Genomic DNA, 21,173 nt, shown 5'->3' with positions numbered 1-21,173 from the left:
GGAGGAGAGCTGGGAAAAGGAAAAAAAAAACCAACCATCAACCACCCAACACTTCAGCACCGCAGGCAGAACAGCAGCCTGAGGAACGCTGCGCTGCCCGCCCGGCCTGCCCGCACCCCCCCCCCCGCCGCAGGCAGGCGGCTGGGGACCGGCGGCGGGGGGCGCGGGGTGACCCCGGTCTTCCGAAATGACGGAAAATGCCTTCATTTTTTTTTTTTTTTTCCTCTTCCGTGAGGGGCGGCTGTTTGTATACGCGGCTGGTGGTGTTGCAGTGGGAAGCGTACGTCCCTAGAAACGGCTCCTTCCAGCATCTCTGTGCTGCAACCTGCGGTAGAAAACGGACGGCGTTACGGGTCAGACCGGTAAATCATTTCCCGACCGACGGGCAGAGTTAAAAACCACGTTCGCCACCACCGCGTCGACCCCGCGCAGCCACACCGACGGCAGCGCTCCCATCTCCAGCCTCCTCCGTCTGACCCAAACAAGTTTTTTGTTTCCTTGGGTGTGCTTTTTTGGGTTTTTTTTTGTTTGTTTGTTCGTTTTGGGGGTTGGTTTTTTTGTTTGGTTTTTTTTTTTTTTTTTTGGCTGGCGCTGCCAGCACCGGAGACCCACCGCGGCCGCAGACGAGCACCGGCTCCCGCAGCCCCCGGGAGCGGGGTCCATCCCCGCTCTGCAACGAGCCTGGCCGGTGCGGAGCCGTCCGTTCCCTTAGCGATCGGCAGCACAGGCTGTGCAAAGAGGGGGAAAAAAACCAACCCAAAAACAAAACAAAAAAAAAAAAAAAAAAAAAAAAAAAAGCGAAACAAACTAACCCGAACCAACCCGAATTAATAATAATAACAGAACAAACAAGCTGCAGCGACTTGCAAAACTCGCAAAACGGCGGGCAGTAGGTGCGAAGAGGGCAGCCCCCCTTCCCGGGGGAGGGCAGCGGGGGCTGCGGAGGGTGGCAGCGGGGTTCGTAGTCCCCCGGGGGAGACCGGGGGTACCGGTGGGTCCGGTGGTGTCGGCGTCGTCGTCACGTGAAAGTCCCCTTTAAGTTTCCATAGAGAGGCCTCCGGGTGTCACATGATGGACATGATATAATGAAACAACATTGTGGGGAGGGAAGCATTAGGGGAGCCCGGGGCGGCTGGGAGGCGGTGGCGGGGCAGCGGTGCCCCCCGCCCCGGCCCGCCCTGCCCCGGTCCCAGCCCCCGGTCCGCCCGTCGCTCCGCGCCGCCCGCCGCGCCTGCACCTGTCTCGGCGCCCGGGAGCGCGGCAGATGTGGCTGAACCCCGCCGATGGGGCTGCGTGTGGCAGCCTCCCCCGGGGAGGGGAGGAGGAGGAGAACCGGTGGAGCCGCAGCTGCTCTCGGAGGTAAGTTACCGGCGGGACTCGGGGCCGGGGGCTGACAGCCCGCCCGGGGGGCGCGGGGGTACCGGCGGGGCGGTCGGTCGCGCCATGTTTGCGCGGCGGCGGTGGCTTGTTGAGGGGTGCGGGGGGGTGTGCGGGGTGTGTTTGGGGGGGAGCCGGGGGCGCCGCGTGTCCCCGCGGAGCGGCGGGCGTGTGCGCACCCTCCCGCCCTCCCATGTCCGCATTCCAGCTCATGTTGCGCAGATAAAATTCAAACTTGAGGTAAACACAAGCGGCGGGGGGGGGGGGGGGGTGGTGGTGGTGGTGTTGTGTGTGTGCTGGGGGGGGGGGGGGAAGGCGGAGAAGGGAGGGCGGGAGGGAGGCTCGCTCCATCCCGGCTCCCACCGCCCGCTTCCCTTCCCGCTCTGCCCCCCCGCCACCCCACCGCGGAGCCCCCACGCACCTGGCTGCCAGCGACGAGCTCTTGCCCGGCCGCTTCGCAGGGGCTGCCGGCGCCGCTCGCCTTCCCCTCGGGGAGGGAGAAGCAGGCGTGCGCCCCCCCCCGCCCCCTCCCCCCGGTAGGAGGACGGCAAGTGTGGGGGGGGGGGACGGGACGGGGACGATGGACGGTGTGCGGCAGGTGCGCGGGTTGCTGTCGCGACATGGCGGGGGGGGCAGTGGTGGTGTGCGCGCCTCTCGCGACGTGGGGAGAAGGAGCCAAGTGACAGCCGAGCTGCGGCTTTTGGGGAAGGGGGGGAGGGGGGGGGTGAGGACGGACTGCGCCGTGTTGTTTTCCTTGCTGCGTGGGTATCCCGAATCGAGCCAAAATAACAACAATCCCCCCCAAATACACCCCACCCCCCCCAACGCCGGGGCCGCTCCGCATTTTCAAGTGCGTATGGAGAAAACAAGATGCGGCCGCGGGAGGGGGGGGGGTGGGGGTTGGGGGGGCGGGGAGGGCCGGGCCGCGCCGCCGCTCGCCAGCCCGGGTCCGTGACACAGGCGGTGCCGCCGGCAGCGGGTATATTTAGCACTTCCCCCCCCCCCCCATTCCCCGCCGCCCAGCCCTCCGCATGCTCCGCGCCCGGTGCGAGCGAGCGCTGGTTGATCGAAGCGGGCCGGCCGGCGAGCGGCCGAGGGCATGGCCTGTCGCCCCACAGGTGGGTGCGTGAGGAGAGAGGGGCCCCGGGCCAAGCGCTTGCTTCGAGGGGAGCGCTGGAGCGGTCGTCTCCGGGTGAAGGAGGACCTGAGGGGGAGCGGTGAGGCGCTGCCGGGGTGGGGAAGCGGGGTACGGGGGGGGGGGGGGGGGAGGAGGAAGGATGGCCGAGCGGGGAGAGGGGACGGCTATCGCGGGGCAGAGGCGCTTCCTGCGTGGCGCAACTCGGGTGTTGCGGGAGGGAAGGTGGCCGGCGGCCTGCGGAGCTCCGGGCGGGGTGGTGGTGGTGGTGGGGTGGGGGCGGCGGCGGCGGCGGCATGTGCAGCTATCGCTGCTGCTGGGCGAGGGGGCCGCGGTTGGGTGTGAGGGCGCGGCGCCGGCTATGGGGGGAAGGGGGGGGGTTGGTGGTGGTGGGGGGGGTCTTCGGGCGAACGGCCTCGGCTGAGGGCGGGAAGCGCGCGCGACCCCTCGACGCGCGGCAGCGGCCCCCGCCTGGCGCCTCCTCAGCACTGCACCAAGGCGGCGGGATCGGCGGCCACGCCCCACCGCGCCCGGCGGCCAATCGCCGCGCCGCTGGCGGCCGCCCCCCCCCCCCCCCTTTCCCCCCTTCCTCACCTTCCCCCCTGTCTCCCCCGTCTCCTCCCCCCCCCCCCCCCCCCCCCCCCCCCCCCCGCTCTTTTCCCTCCGCCCGCCCTTGGCAGGGCGCGAGCGCGGCCCGCTCCCGCCCACCCGCCTGTTTGTTATGGTCGGGGCCACGTGCCGCCGGCTCAGGCGGTCACGCGGCGGGCCTCGCGCCGCCCCCAGCCGTCGCCCGCCGCTACCGGGACCCGCGGGGCGAGGGCGCCCGGGGGGGGGGGGGGGGGGGGGGGGCGGGATATACGGACCGGGCCCGTCCCGTCCGTCGGCGGGGATCGGACGGGGCCCGGGCCTGGCTGCCGGGCTGGGGGTCCTGAAGCCCTCCTGCCCGAAGGGAGGTGGCCGGGACCCTCTTGGCGTTGCCCGCCGGCCTTGCCCCTCCGTGCTGCTGAAGGGAGCGGCCGTGGGGGCCCCGTTAAACGCCCTGAAGGGCCTGTCCCTGGCTGGCGGTGCTGTTCGTGGCTGAGCCCTGACAGCCGAGCTGCGGCTGGCTCTGGTCTCCGGAGAGTGAGGTTTGTCTCTCCGGAAGAGAGCTGTTTATGCCCAGTGTTGTGTGTTTTTTTTTTTTTCTTTTCCCTTTTTTTTTTTTTTTTTCCCTTTCCCCTCCCTCCGTGCTATTCTGTGTGAGCCACAGCAGTAGCTCCGTCTCTGCCCAGCGCGGCGTCGTTAAGGCATGGCGCTTTATGTAGGTAACGCAGGGGAACGCTGTGAGGATCGTGTTTAGCTATCAGTCTCCTGAGCCCGAAGCTTTGAGCCTATTTATAGGTAGGTTGGGCAGTCTTTAGCGTGAAGGACTTGCGCTGCGTCCGAATCCGTGGCAGAGAGGTGTCATGGTTTGTTTTCGACAATTCTTTGTTTCTAGAAAATAGGATTTTACGGAAAGCTCTGGTTGTTAATAGGCTACGTGGAGAAAGACGAGTTAGTTTGGAGTTGAGGAACGTAACGCCATTTTAGTGTAACTTCTCGGATAGCAGAACAAACAGTAAGAGGATATGCAAGTTCTAGATCAGTGGCTTTCGGCTTGCAGGCAGTGGACCCCGGCCATCTGCAGATGACTTACCAGGGTCAGTAGGAAGCAAGAGAGGAAGTGGACATCTGTTTTCTGTAGGCTTATGTTCATTATGCAGAGTTCTTGCACTGCTAAAGGTTCTGGGGCTGACAAACAGGGAAAAAAAAAAAATATGCAGGACTGCCATTCTAGATCACTGACGAGATTTTGCTTCAGAATAAGTGGAGGAGGGGTGGAAAAACGAGCTGTGTCTGGGTGTTTTGTTGTGTATGTTTCTGTTTAAAAATTTGAAATTCAGTGTATTTTTAAGAATTGCATAACCATTAATAACATCGTGACTCTCGAATAGCCTTAAAGAGTTAAATAACAGCAGATGAACGAGAATAGGTCAAGAAGAGTTTTGTAACTAATGGTGAGGACGGTGCACAGCTGAAAGCTGCTTTGGAGTTGCACTAGAAAGGAGTCTTCTATTAGTAGTAGCAGGATTTTAATGCCCTATAGGTACGGAACGTGAGAAGGATAGAAAGATAAGGTTTGCAGTTTTGTGCTGATCTAGTCCAGTAGATGGATGGGGGACAGTTTATGAAGCTTCGTGTACTTTCACTTCTCTTCCATCCTAACTTTATCAGTACAATTTTTTTGCATATGAAATGATGAAGAGTTTCCAGATGACTGATGTTGATGAGGAGGGAATATGGCCGTAACATAACAAGAAGCCTAATGGCTCTGAAATGAGTGAGGGCCACTGTGATGGTGAAAGGCGTGGGGTGGTAATCGGCTGTGCTCGGCGTATGCTGTGGGGAGCTGATGTTTTGTGTTGGTTACAGGAGTCACTTGAAATGCTGTTCCCTACAGAAATATGTTTATTCAGCCCGGGTGGTATACTTGGTTTGTACGGGCATATCTGCATATCTGTGTATTTTTTGGGGGGGGGGGGGAAATGCAACGATGCCCCTACCTTAAAATAGGAAATTAAGAGAGCAGTTGGTTTGTTAAGAGATTTGTGAATACCAGGAGGTGCGCAGTAACGGGGTGTGCCAGCGCCTCTGATTTTGGAGTGTACGTGGAATTGCTGATGGAATTGATGCACCAGGAAATTGCTTTCTCTATTTTTGTTGGTGAGATGCAGTTAAGGTAAAATGAGCCCTTTGGATCCCGTATCCCGTTTCTCTTTAATATAACTAAGATCATTAATCTTCTCAGACGGCTAGAGGAACAAATACTTCATTTTGTAACGTGGTTCACCTTCTCTTCAATTGCCGTCAGATCATGACGAGGCACGATGTGTGCTGAATTCTGTGTTCTACAGAGCTGTTTTGGGGATGAGCACAATGTATATGAAAAAAGGGCTGTGAAGAATAGGTGTTGTGCCAGTTCTCTGCACTTTTATGTAAACAATACCGATTATCTCTTAAAGAGGTACTCAGAGTTTTATTTTAGGATATAATGCCTTGTCAAATTTCAGTGGCAAAAAGGTCGGTATTTTACCCCTCGTAAGTACTTAAAAAGCATCTGAAAAGGAAATATCTAAACTAGTGTTCATACTGGTTTTGCGTTAGGAAGTAGTGAAACCTTTTTTCCTGTTTTAAGAAAAAGGGAAATTGTGAACTTATTTTTTAAATTGTGTTTGTTTATGCTACTCGTAGCCTATTACATGGTTAAAATTAAGAGCATCCCTTTAACTCAGGCTACATTTTTTTTTTAATGACTGTAATCACATATTTACTAGATTTCTTTTATTTTTAAAAATGAAAACATGGAGTCATGTTTTTTGTCCTGTCGTGTATAGTATGACTGGCTGAAAGTTGATGATGCCATATTTGCACGGTGTTTTTCCATAAACATCTTGCTTCTGGAATTATTGGTACCACCAGAATAGGAGCTTGAAAATGCCGTAACGTAAAGGGTAAGAGGGCTCACAAATATGAATGCTGAGGTAGAAAATGAAAAAAAGATAATCTCTCCCCAGCAGTTCTTTCAAGTCAGCTTGACAATAATTTTGGATCCTGACTCGTGGCTTTCTGAATGATTGGAGAGGGAATTAATGGGACTGCAACTGTTTGTCACGAATTTCAGCATAAACAGTATTGTTCTTTCGGCTTTGGGTTTCATGACAGCGCAGTACAAACCCCACCATCCTGTTTCAGTCCGTCAGGATCCTGTGCCTCAGCCAGCAGGTACAGCATTGGTGTCGAACAGCAAGGCTGGCAGTCGGAGTTGTTTGTTTTGAGTTTTACCCTCACCAAGGTCACAGATTTCATCCTTCTCTAGATCTGGGCACTTAATGCTTGCAGAGGGTCCTTATTCATTAATTTTTGTGAGCTACCTTGAGCTTTAGAAGGAATGCATTAAATATCCCCAGTGTTGTGCTTCTCCACAGACGTAAGTTTGGAGATCTCTGAGAGACTGACATCTATACAGCAAAAACATTAATTATGGTAGTAAAGCAGTCAAGCTGAAAATGTTTTATAAGCTTCTTATATAAGAAGTGATGTATTTGGCAGGACAATAAAAAGCTAATTGTAATAATATGCTTGTTTTCAATACTTTTAATCAATATGGACGTCACAGTTTTATTATTAACAATGGTTTATTTTATGGACTCTCGTCTAAAGTTTTGTGGATGAGGGGAGATGGTACTGCTCCTGAATTGGTAAGCAGAATTTCAGTGAATTGAGAATTATTTTTTCATAATTACTATTGCATTGTGAAGCATTAATGAGGCACTGCTGCTGATGAGGGTTTTTTTCCTGTTCTTGCTAGGCTAGAAATTTATTACTGAAGTATAAACAAAAGAAATTGAGGAACAAATGATTTAAAGGGCTTTTGTAGCACCATGATTTTACAAACATTCCTCTCAAAGTAAGTCTTGTTTCAGGAGCAGGTCCTGTTGAAGAACAGAAACTGTGCAATTACGTAGGAAGCAGGCAGAGTTGGTAAATAGAAAGATGCTAAAGCAGTCATATTTGTTTTTCTCTCCTGTATTTCAAATTCTTACTGTCTTGCAACCATACCCATGATGTGCTTGCGTGTAAAGAATGCTGCACTGTGGTTTCATTTTAACAGAAAACTTGTGAAGTCAGCATGCTTGTGAGAGCAAGGTGGTTCTTTTTATTTATTTTTTTTTTTGGTCTTTGTGCCATGTCACAAATGGTCAGAAGCAGCAGTTCGTTCTTTGGGTGGGAAGATGTGGCGAGCAGAATGGGGAGAGGGAAACCTGGCAAGCGTCATGCTCTGCTATACAAAGTTTAGGTATTTCTGCCCCTCCCTCTTTGCATACAGGAACATGCTGACTCGCCTGTATGCTACACCAAAATGCAGCGATTTGAGTGCAGCTACTGTAGTGCTGAGCCTGGAATAATCCCGATTTTTTTTTGTGGTGCTTGTTAGCTTGGGTTGAACATCGTCCGCAGAACTTCTCCCAGTACAGATGGAGTGAATTTGGATCTCTCTGGAAAATATACCCTGAAGCTGGGCTAATTCTTTTTTGTCCGTGCTGTCATGGGGTATAATTTTGGTAGCATATGCATGCTCAGAAAAGAAGGATGATTTTTTGTATTCATTTGGTAACATTGTGCATGCGGTACCCAGAGAATGTGCTGTTTTGAATGATACCTGTATTATGTTCAGATTACTGAATTTTATACCTATATTTTGAGTAATACCTGTTATGTTCAGGTTACTGAATTTTAGTGTGACTGTAGTAGCTACTGTAGGAGCTTCTGCAGAAATAAGAGTTGTAAAAGGAAGGCAGATACCAGCTTCTTAAATCACCGTGTGCAGAGGAAATAAGATAGAGTCAAACTGATGTTCAAATTTTAGCCTATTCAGAAAGAAAACAAGGGTTTGCTTGGCTTTATCTGTTTACATCGGCAAAGTGAGGTATTTCCCAGTGGCCTCGTACGGGGTGGTTGGTGGTAGCTCACCCAGAAGAGACGTGTCTGAAGCTGAACGTATCTTTGTGTTTGATTATTGGAACTTGGGAGATGTCTTGCTCTACCCAGCAGCTGTGAACTCTCCTGGGAGGGAGAGGATGCATCTAGCCGCGGTGTTTACTTTCAGCAGGAGGAGAAAAAGGGAGGTTTCTGGCTATTGTCTGGATGTGTCTTGCAAACTGAAAGCACTGCTAATGCTTTTAACAAGGTGTAGTTGCTGTATCATTCCGAGTTCTGCAGTCTGGCGTTTTTACTGTCGTCGTCCCCTCCTTTTTTTTTTTTTCTTTTTTTTTTTTTTTTTTTTGTTAACATAACTTCGAATGTTAATCTGTCAACATCTGCTGTTGTCATCCGAGTTCTCGGAGGTCTTTATATTCTAATTTCTGAGACTGCACGGCAGTGCCCCGGGGTCCTGGAGCAATCAGGATTACATTTATCCTATTGATAGAGAACAGGATTCCAAATCTGTAAAAAGCAATAGATTATTTTCTTTTTTCTTGCTGAGACGTGTGTGTAGAGAACACGTACGTGAGGAGAAGAGCCTGAACGGAGGGGCAGCGCTGGAATCCCGCCGTCTGACCTACCGCTTGTGTGCCGAGGCAGATGTCGGCGATGTTCGGTGGCGGCGGGGGAGGAGGAGGAGGAGGAGGCGGCGGCTGGTTCGGAAGAGGCTGCCGAGCCGGGCAGAGGGCTGTGCGGTGCCGTTGCCCTCTGCCGGAGGCCATCCGCAGCGCGGGGCGGTGGGCCCGAGCTGCCACCGCCACCAGAAACTGCCGTGTGGGCTCTTGGACCCCGTTCCCTTCCTCGCTTGTCCCTCCAGCTGCCTTGTCGGCTCGAGTTCGAAGATACGGGCTTTCTTCTAGAGCTGTGGCAGTGGGTCCTCTTCGAGCCAGATCGCCTGATTCCTCCTCTTCCCTTCTTGTCCGTGTCCACGGGCGTCTGTTCAGTGAAGCCTGGAACTTTTTGTGCAGACAGCCAAATGGTGGATCCAGCCTTGTGGGACCTGCTACTTCTCCAGAAATGACTGTCCTGGAGCCACAACTAATTCTGCTATCTTCAATGGAGAATTGTGCAGCCTTCCTATAAAATGGGAAATAAACGGGCTTTAATCTTTGGATTGTTGGCCCTGTCAGTTTTTGGTAATCCAGAGATACATGTAGAACAATATTGACCTAGAAATGAGTATATTGAATGTAAGAGACACTTAAACTTGAGTGGCGTTCACGCACTATGGAACAGGAATGAGGCTGGACCAGCTTGATATATATGTGGTTTCACTAACACCGAATGTATCTGCTGTTTTGATAAGCCTGTAGCGTAGCACAACTGTTTGGGCGTTCCGTGTTGTTTTTTTGCTTTAGATTGTTTTGGGTTTGTTTTAGGTTTGTTTTCTTTGTGGTTTAGGAAAATGCCTGCCTTTTGGTTTTCAAGAAACTGCAGTTTTCATATATCACTGGTGGTGTGGTTAAAGGGAGTTGACAAGGGCAGCGTTCAGCTACGTTACTGCAGTGGGAGCTCAGTGGGAACCTCTCTTCTCCCAGTCCTTCTTGGTAATGGATTTGCTGAGATTCATGAGGAAGTCCTTCCTGAATATTGGAGGGGAAACAAGTCAGAGATGGTGACCACGGAGAAGTACCCACGAACTGTGAACTGAGATGTTAGTGAGTAAAGCTGAATTACTCAAAAGCAGTATTTCTTCAGTAATGAATGAGTGACACCTGTAAGGAGCAATAATTTGTACTGGAGATCAAAATTGCGTAATATAGCAGGGGGAAAAAAAGCTGGTAGAGGTGTTTGATAGGTTAACCCAGGCCCCTAGCGTTGTGATGGGAGAGAAACATTTTTTAGAGCACTCTTTCAGTTGCAGAAGTATGGAAAATAGATTCTCATGGGGCAGCCTGGGTGGCAGGATCTAGTCCTCCACTGCTGCAAGTAAATGTGCAGTGTGATTCCTGCAATGATATTCAGGCTCCAAATTGAAACCTGCATCGCTCCTCTCAAAAGGCTGTCCCACTGTCTGATTTCACTGATTTTTAGAAATCTACTTTTCAGTTTTAGCGCAAATGTAGTTCACAGCCAGCTTACTATTTGTACAACAAATGAATGTGTTCTTCAGTGGAAATGCCTGTTCCCTCTCCCATGTGTCCTGCACACGCTGCATCTGCAGATGGCAGTTACGTTCGTTTATAGCCCTTATTTTGTTCTAAACCAGCAGTTGTTAACTTTTTCATGCCCTTCCCCCTTTTCAGGATGTATTGCATGCCCCTGTAGTTTAAAGACCACTGGTTTAAAAACCAAGCGCTTCTAGTCTTTTCCTGTAAAGCAAACTTCGTGTTCCTGTGGGTGAAGTTACTTTTTAGAAGGTTTATGTAAGATTATTCTCCTAGTTACTAGATCAGGTAAATATTATTTGTCTTGTCTAGTGTTATCCTGGTCATAGTCTCTGTAGGTTATATCTGGTTGTATTTATCCCTTACATTGGTGTTTTCCTTTGAAATTACTCCTATTGTCATGAACAGCTTTAATTCTGTTGCATGTGTGATGGGCTGATAAAGTAGTAATGCATCTTCTGGCAGTTTCTTACAAGGTCAGTTGCTATGAAAAAAAATTGTATTTACCCAAAGTATATGAGGTCTGCTTTGAAGAACAGGTTTGTGATGATGTGCATACAATTTCTCACAGACAAGGGCTGTAACTTTTACTTTTTTCTTATTCTGCTACTTCAGAAAAATCTTTCTGGCTAGATTAAAACTGGAAGTCATCTCTGAGACTTTCAGATGCTATCTCGTCAGTAGCTGTGTCAACATTAATTATTGTATACCTCTAATGTTACCATATAAACTGGCATCTCTTCTGGCCTGCAAAGTTTATCCTGGGTAAACTCTGCTCAGCTTATTTAATTTCCATATTTGATCTGTAAATCTTTACAAAGACCCTAACTACTGTTGTTAACTGTTCATTGTTCTTTTTAGTAATGTGGGCAGAAATGCATAAAGGTTTTGAAGGAGGTTGCAGTGATTCTTTTCACTTCAGGACTTTTCCATTTATCCCATTTTTGAAATGTTCCTTCATGGTTGTGCCTGCTATCGGTATTCGTACTAGGTCTTGTCGTCAGTCTGCTGCTGCCTTGCAGGAAACAAAAATAGGGGTGAATAAGTCCATCCTCTTCCTGCAGGTGGCATTCATGATTCCTCTGTTTTCTTCAGTTGTTGTTCTGCCTTCCCTGCAGCGAAAGGAGACTTTGCCTATCGGCTGAATGCCAGGTTATCTCGGTGGTTTGGTGGTTCTGGAAATTTAAAGAAAGAATCTACAAGAGAGTAGAAATTCAAGCAAGGAAGGGCAGCAATAGGTAGGTCCTCCGTGAGTAGCGGGCCTTACATGGTTTCCTGTTCTGTTTTACAAAGCTTAGCCGTGGTCAGACCCTTGGATTTCAGTCATAATGTATGTTTTATACTCTTCTGCCCCTCACTGCCACCAGATATTCAAAGCATGCAGATGAATGCTGCTCTTAGTAGTGTTTAAGCTAATCCTCCTGCAGATTGCAGCTCTATGTTTGATAACTTAAAAATATCTTGAGTGAGGAATGGGAAAGTCATGCCTGTTCTTTCTGTAGGCTGGGGCCTGTCAGTAAGTGACTTCATGTCCTGTGGTTATAAGGTGTTTGTTTCCCTGGCACCTCCACTGTGCGTACTAGATGGATGGAGGTTCTTGGGCTACTTGCTTTTAAGACTGACTTGGTAGCAGCATCTTGTGCAGAATGGCTTTGGAATCTGATTTTTTTCTGCTAGCATTATTTCAGTTTAAAATGGATGAAGATCGTAAAGATGTGGTTTTTTCAGCTGATCGGTACTCAGCTGACCCCTCTACTTCTACGTTCTGTGCCTCTCAAGGGTTCTGTTAAATAATATTTATATTAATAGTACCATCTACTGCTGAAACCCTCCTGTGGTTTGTGAGAGCATATTTAAGTATTACATTATGTTGACCAGCTTCACTGATAGCTCAGGATTTGAGTTGTTTGTATTTACAACTGTGCTGCTGAGTTCTTCATCTCCTCTGAGTCTTGTAAATAACAGAGCTTGGGACTGCAGAGAAGGAGTCTCCGAACAGCCCAGGCAGCAGGGGCTGGGATTGCCCGGCACTGCAGAGGGAAGGGGCTGGCTCGAAGTGTCCTGAGGTACATCCACGGTCAGCTTGCCTTACTGAGGTGTTTGGTGTATGTGGCTGAGCATCACCACAGGAGGTGGTGAGGAGGCAGGGAGTGAGTGGAGTGCTGTCTGTGGGCAGCAGTTCCTGAAAGAGGACTGCAAGCCTTAGAAGCCCAGAAAACTGGACTAGGTGAGGTTAAATATCAGAGACTGAAGAAGAGACAGATGACCAGCAGGAGATCAGAATAGGTGAGGTTCTCTTTTAGCAAAGCTTAATGTAAAGAGTTAAACAAAAATGTTTCCTCTGGACACAAGAATCAAATCTGAACGGTTTGTATAACTTTCCTGTATTTCATCAGGTTATCAATAGTTCGTGTTCCTAGTACATACACTGTTGGGCACTTCTGCTAGCCTAAGAGGCTGATCAGTTGAATTTTATATGCACTTTATATTACCTACTCCTTGGGCAGGGAAGACAGCGGAAGATTCCTACATGAGGAATTTCTGCATGGATCTTCCATAATCCTAACGACTGGCCATGCTTCCTGATGACTTGTTTACAGCCCTTTCTTACAAGAGCCTGTGTTTGACCTGATTGTGTAAGTACAGAAGGGTTGGTGTCTTTTCCTGAAAGAACTATTGAATTGATGGAGTCACAAGTCGTCTCCTGCAGAATTGACTTCAGAGATGTCAAGTGCCTGAAGCTCTGGTGCAGAAGTTAGTTCGGGAATAAAGCGGGAATTTTGAATTTAGATTTTATGGTAGGATATGTCGTTGTGCTACCACTAGATTAATGTGTTGGCCTAGGATAATGCTGGCTTTTGAAGAGCTTATCTTCAAATGTTTAAAAATCTGTTCTTGTGTTTTACCATAAACTGATGTGGTCCAGCAGTCATCTGGCTCTCATACTGGAAATATTTTGTTTTTCTTTTTACATGACTCATTACCATGCATTTGTAGCTACAGTTATTTTCTCTTAAAGGATTTGTTCTGCTCTTTAATTATCATGATTAGGGCCATTCAGGTTTGACTTACTACCAGTGCAGAAATGCCTCCAGGACTGCTAGCTTCTAAATAAATCTTTTAGGCTGTGTGCCTGTAAAATTACAAGTCCTCTTACTACTTTTGCATTAGTTTAAATTAGGATTTCAGTGGGGTTACATTGCCCTACTGCATGTGTGAATCTTAAAACTTACTTTAGGTGTCTAAGTGTTGCTTATAATGTGTTTGGGGAGGTGCTCTGACCTGCTCAGGAGCAGTGGTCTGTACTTAGTCTGAAGAAATAACAAGTGAACTACCATAGCAGATGTTATTACCGATAATTCAGACTCCATGTAGCTTGAAAAAAAAATCGTGAAGAATTGTCCTTGCATGCTTGTTCTCACTAAGATATTGCATTCATGGGTAGTGATCGTTTCCTTTTCTTCTTGCATTAAGTACGTTGTTTTCTGGAAAACATTTCTTCAGAATTGTAAAACTAGAATACCTGGTTTTGTTTGGGAGAAGATGTGACATACTTTCTGAAGGATAGCACTGCGGTTCATGTCCATTGCTTTGTTGCTGAAGGGGTCATTTTTAGATAGCAGAACTTGCGATGGGGTCAGTTTTGTTCATTATTTCTTCAGGATTTGATAATTCTGCTTTCTTACCTTGGTTTCCTGGTCCGAAGTACTGCTGATGGTGTTTGTAATACTACTGCAGACTTAGTGGTAACTTCTGGTAAGAATATTGAACTGGAAATGGCTTCCCAGGTTTCTCGGTCTTGTCACTTGGTACAGGAGGCCTGATGTTGTATAATTGCTGTGTAAGTTGTACTTTGAAATAATCAAACTCTATCTTAAGGAGAGGTTTTTTTACTTCCAATATTAGAGTTAAAAGAAAGATTCTAACAGTCAGAGCATCCAGGGTCTTGAAAGTGTAACATTTTTGAAGGGCCATTTCATATGCACTTTAAAAATGATAATTGCAGGTTTTGCTTTATGTGGATCTCTTTGCTCATGTTTATTCCTCTAACGCTGTTATGACTAGGAATTGCATCACTTACTACCTCTTCAGTCAGGTAAGCAAGCAAAACTTCTAGGCTGCGTTCATGGTATTGATTTTTCCATTTTTCTGACCATCCTAAACTCTGCCTCTCTGCGTACTTGGCTCAGATCAGAGCTGGATTTGCACCTTGGTTTGCTTGCTGCCCACACTGTTAAAACAGCCTGGGACACAATGTCCCTTAGCATCTTTTAATATCCTCCAGAACATCTGAAGTCTGTGGTGAGTTAGCTTGCTGTGCTGGGCTTTGATGTTTAGTGGAATTGGAATCGTTCATCAAAGCAGAAACATGGTTTGAGAAACTATTCTTAATCATCTTGCCGTTGTTAGCTGCTGCTCGGCAGCTGAGACTGTGAAATGACTGCTTGAATCGTCCTCCATTTCCTGCCTCAGAAACTTCATGGTCCTGCCTTTCATTTTGGAACTGGTGCCGTTGTGTCGTTTCCCAGCTGAGACCAGTGTGGAGGCTGCAGGTGCTTCTTCTCTTTGCTTCGTTCGGCTGATTCCTGCAGTGGAACAGTTTAACATAAACCACTGGTGGAGCAGAGAACAGCAAAGCAGGAGCTCGTGCAGGCAGGCGTCCATCGTTGCTGGGAGGCAGCAGGAACAAGCAACCACTTTCTCTCCATTTATACCAGTGCTCCTCTTTTGCTCTTTTCTACTCGTGGTCTAGAGTGATTCCTTTGGCTGCTGTCACTGGTCTCAGCTGAAAAATCATGATCCTTGGTCTAAGACCCCTACTAGTGATCAGACAATGCCCCCCCCCCCTTTTTTTTTTTTTTTTTAACTCCCAGTGAAGTGGACCAGGTCCGTGTGTTCTGGCAAGCACTGAACTCTCAGTTGTAAGGTAGAGGTTGGCACCTGTGGTCACTGCTGCTGCCTAAGGGTGCCTTTCTTTTCCTGCTGGAGTCTGAATGCATCTTTCTTAAACAGGGCACACCATAACTAGATTAAATTTGCAGGTAGCCATAAATTGGGGTCACAATTGCTTTATTTCACAGGTATGGCACTCCGGTGACTCACGGTCAGTCTGTAATGGGCCAGGCTTTTTCCTCCTTTGTAGTTTCCAAATTAAGGAGCTGTTGATGGGGTGGGAGTGTGTGTTATACCCAGGTGTATGACTGTGCATCTTCTGCTGTTGAAATTCATCTTACCGTTGTTATTCAAGTCTATGCGGTGATCCAGTTCTTTTTGTGCAGTATCCTGGTTCTTCTTTCCTGACTCAGTTTTATCAAAAACCATCAACCAAAGCCAGGAAAAACCCCACCAAAACTAATCCCCAAACCTAACTGGTAAATTTGTAATTCTAAGCATTTATACTTATCCATCAGCAAAGACCGTGAATAGTTACACGAGGAGGTCTTAGTGCAGTCCATGTATTGAAAAAAGTTGAATTCTTGTGTGTTCTCTTTTATTAAGATGTAAAACATGTCCCAGAATATATTGATGGATTTAGAAAAAGCAGGTGATCAGATCCAGTTCTTCCTGAAGGCATTTCGGCTCACTTGGAGCTAATGAACTCAGTGAGGTAAACCAGGCAGAGAACCCGCAGCATAGAGACAGGAATTTCTTTCCATCAGTGGTGTAAAACCTGATAGAAGAGTGGTTAGATTTTTGTATTAGTTGTGTAGAAATAGCAAGGGCTTCAGATCCATATGTTTGCATAGGAACATTAAAGAAACAACAGTGCAAAGAATGGAGAAAGGACTGAGCAGACTTTAAAAGATGAGAAAATAAACAGAACCTGCAAGCCACATTAAAACATGTCAAACCATGAGAAATATTAAAAGGTTCTTTAGTCACTCAAATAAGAAATAGAATGGGGAAGCAGAGCTGTCATTGCAGGTGACAGCATTTTAACATTTGGTTTGGTCTTTTGTAAGGATGTGGGGAAAAGGCAGGATGATTAATGGACCTGATGGTTTAGAAACTGAGGCAGATGTAAAAGTGAGTGATGCTACAGCACTTTAGCTAAATCACTTTATCTGGGTGAACTGATAAGCTCCAAAAAAGACTGGGACAGATTTGTACTCTTACTATGGCTTCGGTGGACTTCTGAAATCTTAGAAGACAGTCAGACATTGAGTACATAATGATAAAGAAAATAAAATATAATTAACTTATCAAAAGTAAATTATGCTAGACTGACCTGACACATTCTCTGGCAAGACCTGTTTTTTCAGAGGCCAGTATTTCCCCGGTCTTTGCTAAGGTGCTTGATAGGGAATCTACATAGAGAAATCTTGTTTAAGCTGTACAAGAGAAATGTTTTGTAAGAAGAGTTGTAATGTTGGGGACTAGATGGACAAGAAGTAGTGACAAGTAGTTGTGGAAATGGAAGGAAGGGGGTGGGGAGAGCTGTTAGAGAATATGAGGTTTTTTGGTGGTTGGCTTAGACGTGAGGGGTAACTAATGATCTGCTTGTTAGGGCTTTGCACGATAGACTTCAGATTCAAAATTGGAAAAAAAAAACAAACCAAAACAAAAAGTCGTTGAAGGGTTACAATCCCACAGAGGTTTAATGGTGTTTCACTGCTTGGGATGGCACAAGTGTTACACCGATGGGTATTTGAAACCTGTAAAAACCCTATTCCTTTTGTCTACGGTTCGACTTTCGCAACTGGGAAGCGTTGCGTTAATAGCTAACGTGAACGTTAAAAGAAAGTGGTAGCGAGAAATATTGCTCGCTTTCATTTTGTAATTGTGTGGTATTTATAAGAAGCTGTGAGGTCATTGGCTTCCGGTATGAGCCACTTCCTGAAACCCTTGTTTTACATGGTAAATCTAAAAATGTATTTCTTAGAAAAACTCAGCTGTGTTTTTGTTTTCTTTCCTCTTGCTTCTGACTGTCCACCTTTACTTTTGTTTCTACTCCAGAGCTTATGTACCGCTGCAGCGTAGCGATACCTCGGGATGGAGGGTAACGCTGCAGAGGGCACGAGCTGTATTGGAGAAGGTGCCGCAGAGAAATACGGTTCACGAACCCCGGTGCAGTTGGTGGTAGCATGGAAACCACTGAAACAGAGTCCGACACGTAGGAAGTATTGACAGTGTTGAGCTTTAGTAAACTGAGTCATACATTGACAAATGATCTGATTATGTTTAAAATAACGAGGTAAAACCAGCATCAGCAGAACTATTTTGTGTTCTCGTTTTCCTGTGGAGTTCCAGGTACTTAAAAGGCAATTAGTTTCTTACAATGCCGGCTAAAATTAGTTTCTCAGGTTTTGAACATGAGGTTCTTGTGGGGTTGGTGGCTTCTGAACTCGGAGGTTGTAGAAGTAGCCATCAAATTTGGTAAGACATCAAGCATTTGGCAGTGAAAAGAAACAAGTGTCTTTCTTGTGTGAAAAAGGAAGCAAGCAGCCACACTTTATTACTCATTTGATTAACACAGAACATGTTTCTGGGTTGTATAACATTATATTATAAAAGAGCTCATTTCAACCGAAAATGCGTTCTTTAAGATGTGGGAATAGTCATAGTAGAGCAATATAAATTAATTAAACTGCGGCAGGTCGGTGTGAGTGGGAACCAGGCAGGATGAAGAGCGCATCTGAAGGAAAAATTAGAATTCTAAGGTAATTGAAGAGTTACGTGTTTGTTGTGTTTTGTTGTTTTTTTTTTTTTTTAAAAAAAAAAAGTTGGATGAACTAATTAAATATATGTGTTATTTAAATAACAGTGTAATCCTAAAATGTGTGGGTCATGTTTCTGGCCTTTTTTTTGTATTAATTGGCAAAAAAAATAGTTACAGCTAATACCTCGGCTAGCAGAGTAGAGACTACCTAGAGAGCTTTGTAAAGGAGTGCTGTCAGTTAGAAATTGTCTGAAGTTTTGCCATATGTGAACATACGTAGCTTCTGCTGTGAAAATGAGTGTTAGAACATCATGTGTCTGTTTGAAGATGGAAGATAAACATGAATTTTTGGGGTTAATCATAGACTTGTTGAGTTCAAATCAAGTTATTTTGCTTGACGATCGTGGAAAATAGATTGTAACTTGCTAGACTTCACAGAAATAACAGCAGTGGGAAATCCTTAAAAATATGAATAGTTCTTAAATGTACAGTTTTATGGTAGTGTGGTTTTAGCTGCTCGGCATGCTGTTCTGTGATAGCTGTAAACTCATGCTATCTCCAGAAAGACACGTTGCCTGTTAACCTATAGTTGGCAACATTCCTATAAATTTCCATGGTAATTTTATTGGTAATTAGCCTTTGTCAATAGCCTGTCTATCATAACCCTTACCTCTGTCAAACCTCTTCTGCTCCTACAGCCGCTGGTCTGCAGACTGCCAAAACTGCAGTTCAGGCCTGAGCTTTGTGGCTTTTGTAACCTCTGTGTGAAGAAAACAGGTTTTAAACTTACTTGAGAGGCCCGTGTTCACTGTTCTGTTGATAATTTCCCCCCCCCCCCCTTCATTTTCTTGTCCAGGTTTCAAACCTGTGGTTGTGGAACCAACATCCTCATCAGTGTGATCTTACTTCTGGGGTTTATTAGTTAAAAAATTGTTTCTTCTTGTGCATCTGAAAACAGACTGTGTACTAAAGGTACGGGGATCTGGGGGAGTGTGCTTTTGTTTGGGATCAGGCTCTAACTTTACAATAGCAGCTTCAGTTCGTATCTCTTAATACGAGGCATTCGTGTACTTGTCCCAGTATCATCATGCAATTGCTGCGTTGCCATGACTATCACTGTGTGATTTTGTTTTAACTAGGTGTGCTTTGATCCCTTGGTTCTGAAACACCAGGAGCTGATACCAGTTACAGCTTTAAAGCACTGGCAGCTTTGGGACTTGATACCCCTTTTTGCTGATGTTCGTAGTGCGTGTCTGAGGGTCTTGAGCTGATGGGTTCGATTGAACACTCTGCTTCTGGCATCTGAGCCTCTCGTTCAGAGGTGACTGAGGAGCTTGTCGTGGCTCTACGTGGTACACGTAATCACAGCTCTCTGTGTATGTACTTTTATCACGGGTCTTGGGGAGAATGCAGTGTTGCGTTGCCTTTAGTGTGGTGGTAAGAATTGTTGATGTTAAGACAGTACTTAAGGGAGGTACTTCTGCCGAAAAGTCGTGCTGATGGTCGGATGTGAGATCCAGGTGGACTTCCCTTCCAGTTCAGTCTGGTAGAGCCCTCGATGGTTTTTGCATTCCGCTGTAGCCCGGTATTGTTGTTCACCTGGGATAATCTAGGAATATCTCGTTGAATCCGTTTTCACCAGTCCTCTGTCTGGTGCACAGGCTAGTCACTGACAGGTAAAAAAAAATCAGGTAAAGTTCTTCCGAAGGAGCATGGCAATGAAATGCAATAATCTGAAAGAAAATGGTTTAGATTAAGTGACCTGAAGCCTTTAGGCTACAGAGTTGTAGTACAGCTGCTTTGTAGAAATGGACTTGGGGTTGAAGCTCACGCATCTTAATAATTATCGTGTTGAAAAAACACTGCATGTTTATTCATATTTAAAATACCTCATCTCTGGGTGAAACTTCGACACATAGACCTGGTTGAAAATTGTGTTGAAATCTCTTCGTTTTCTATGTGGCTTAAAAACCAAAGCCTTGAAGTACTTTGCAAAATGCTATTTAGCCTTTGGATGCTCTTCCGAAACAGTACATTGCTTCATTGCTTTTATGTTTTGTGTGCAATAGTTACCGGCTGTCTTTACATCCTCGTTATATTCCCAACTGCATACCTGGCGTTGAGCTTGTGGAGACTTTATTTACGTGAGAAAAGGCTAGCAGTTATGGCTTGTCAGCTGCAATTTCCCTCCGTAAGAGTAAAATGAAGTAAATCAACAAAGAACAGGAGCTCTTAAACAGCATGTCACTGCAGTTTCGGATAGTTATCACTAGGAGGACACATAGACCATGATATTAAGGCACTAATTGTTTACCTTTTCATATGAACTGGTTTGGTACTAGAAAATGATGTGTTGAAAGGTTGTAGTAATGTGTTAATGAAGATACTTTATTTTACTTGAAATTAGAAAGAGAGTTGTGAAATGGACTAAAAATGAGCATGGTAACGTTTGGAAATCTCACTGTGATTACTTTGTCAGTGAATCAGAGGAACGCTTATTGTCAAGGGCGTACGCCAGCCAGTAATAGATGACATTTAGGTAGAAGGAATTTCTTTTTTATTGTTTATTTTACAATTTTGTATTGCGGGAATCCCTTATACCCTTTTCTGATATGTTTGTGGTGGCTTCTGCAGGATGGTATGTAAGAGGAGTCACTGGCTGATGGGTCATATGGCACTTACTGTCGTTTTCATTCATGTTTAATCCATTTGTGATCTCTTACAGTGTTTGAAAATAGCTTTTCTTTTACTTGTGTATATAAGTTTACTTAGATTCTGATACACAGTGTCTGTATCGGGTTGAGTAATAAGGAAATTAGTCTAATTGATTTAAATAGTTTGTAGACTGCCCATGTTGCTGAGGCAAGCTGTTACCTAATAAAGATTTCAAATCTGACTCTTTCTGTATAGAATCATTATTGATATCACACATGCAGACAAAGATGATAACTGAAGCATATGCTTTAAATAAAATGACATGAGAAAATGGTTTCAAATTTAAAGTTAGTGAAGGATGCACGAAAATAACACCAGATGGAGAGAAAGAGAAACCAAGACACAGATTAATAAGTGTGATGTGTTCCTGTTGTATACCATAGAAGGTTACAGGCTTCCAGTGTGCAAAATCCATTGCAACTTCTGTCAAGACTTGCTGTGTTCCATAGAAGTGACTCTTCCACTTCTGATGATTCCTGAGACTACCAAAAAAGAGCAGAACCCAGGTTTAAGTGATTTTTGAAAAGTTAGTACTTATTTTTCCCCAGGAGATCTGGGGATCATATTATTTGTGAAATTAATACGGTTTTACATCTCTAGGTTCATAAACTTGTTT

General features: G+C 46.2%; 1 long non-coding RNA gene across 3 annotated transcripts in view; it reads left to right on the top strand.

Moving 5' to 3' along the window:
- Positions 1 to 1,276: 1,276 nt before the first annotated feature.
- LOC147416398 (uncharacterized) overlaps positions 1,277 to 21,173 on the top strand; it is a 111,753-nt gene continuing 91,856 nt past the window's right edge. For all 3 annotated transcript variants that reach the window (XR_015184137.1, XR_015184140.1, XR_015184145.1), the window contains exon 1: positions 1,277 to 1,359. This is a non-coding gene — a long non-coding RNA (uncharacterized LOC147416398). The remainder of the gene's footprint in view (positions 1,360 to 21,173) is intronic.

The sequence above is a fragment of the Leptosomus discolor genome, chromosome 1 (genome assembly GCF_034619465.1).
Source record: "Leptosomus discolor isolate bLepDis1 chromosome 1, bLepDis1.hap2, whole genome shotgun sequence".
Taxonomy (NCBI): domain Eukaryota; kingdom Metazoa; phylum Chordata; class Aves; order Leptosomiformes; family Leptosomidae; genus Leptosomus; species Leptosomus discolor.
This window is presented reverse-complemented; position numbering and strand designations above follow the sequence as displayed.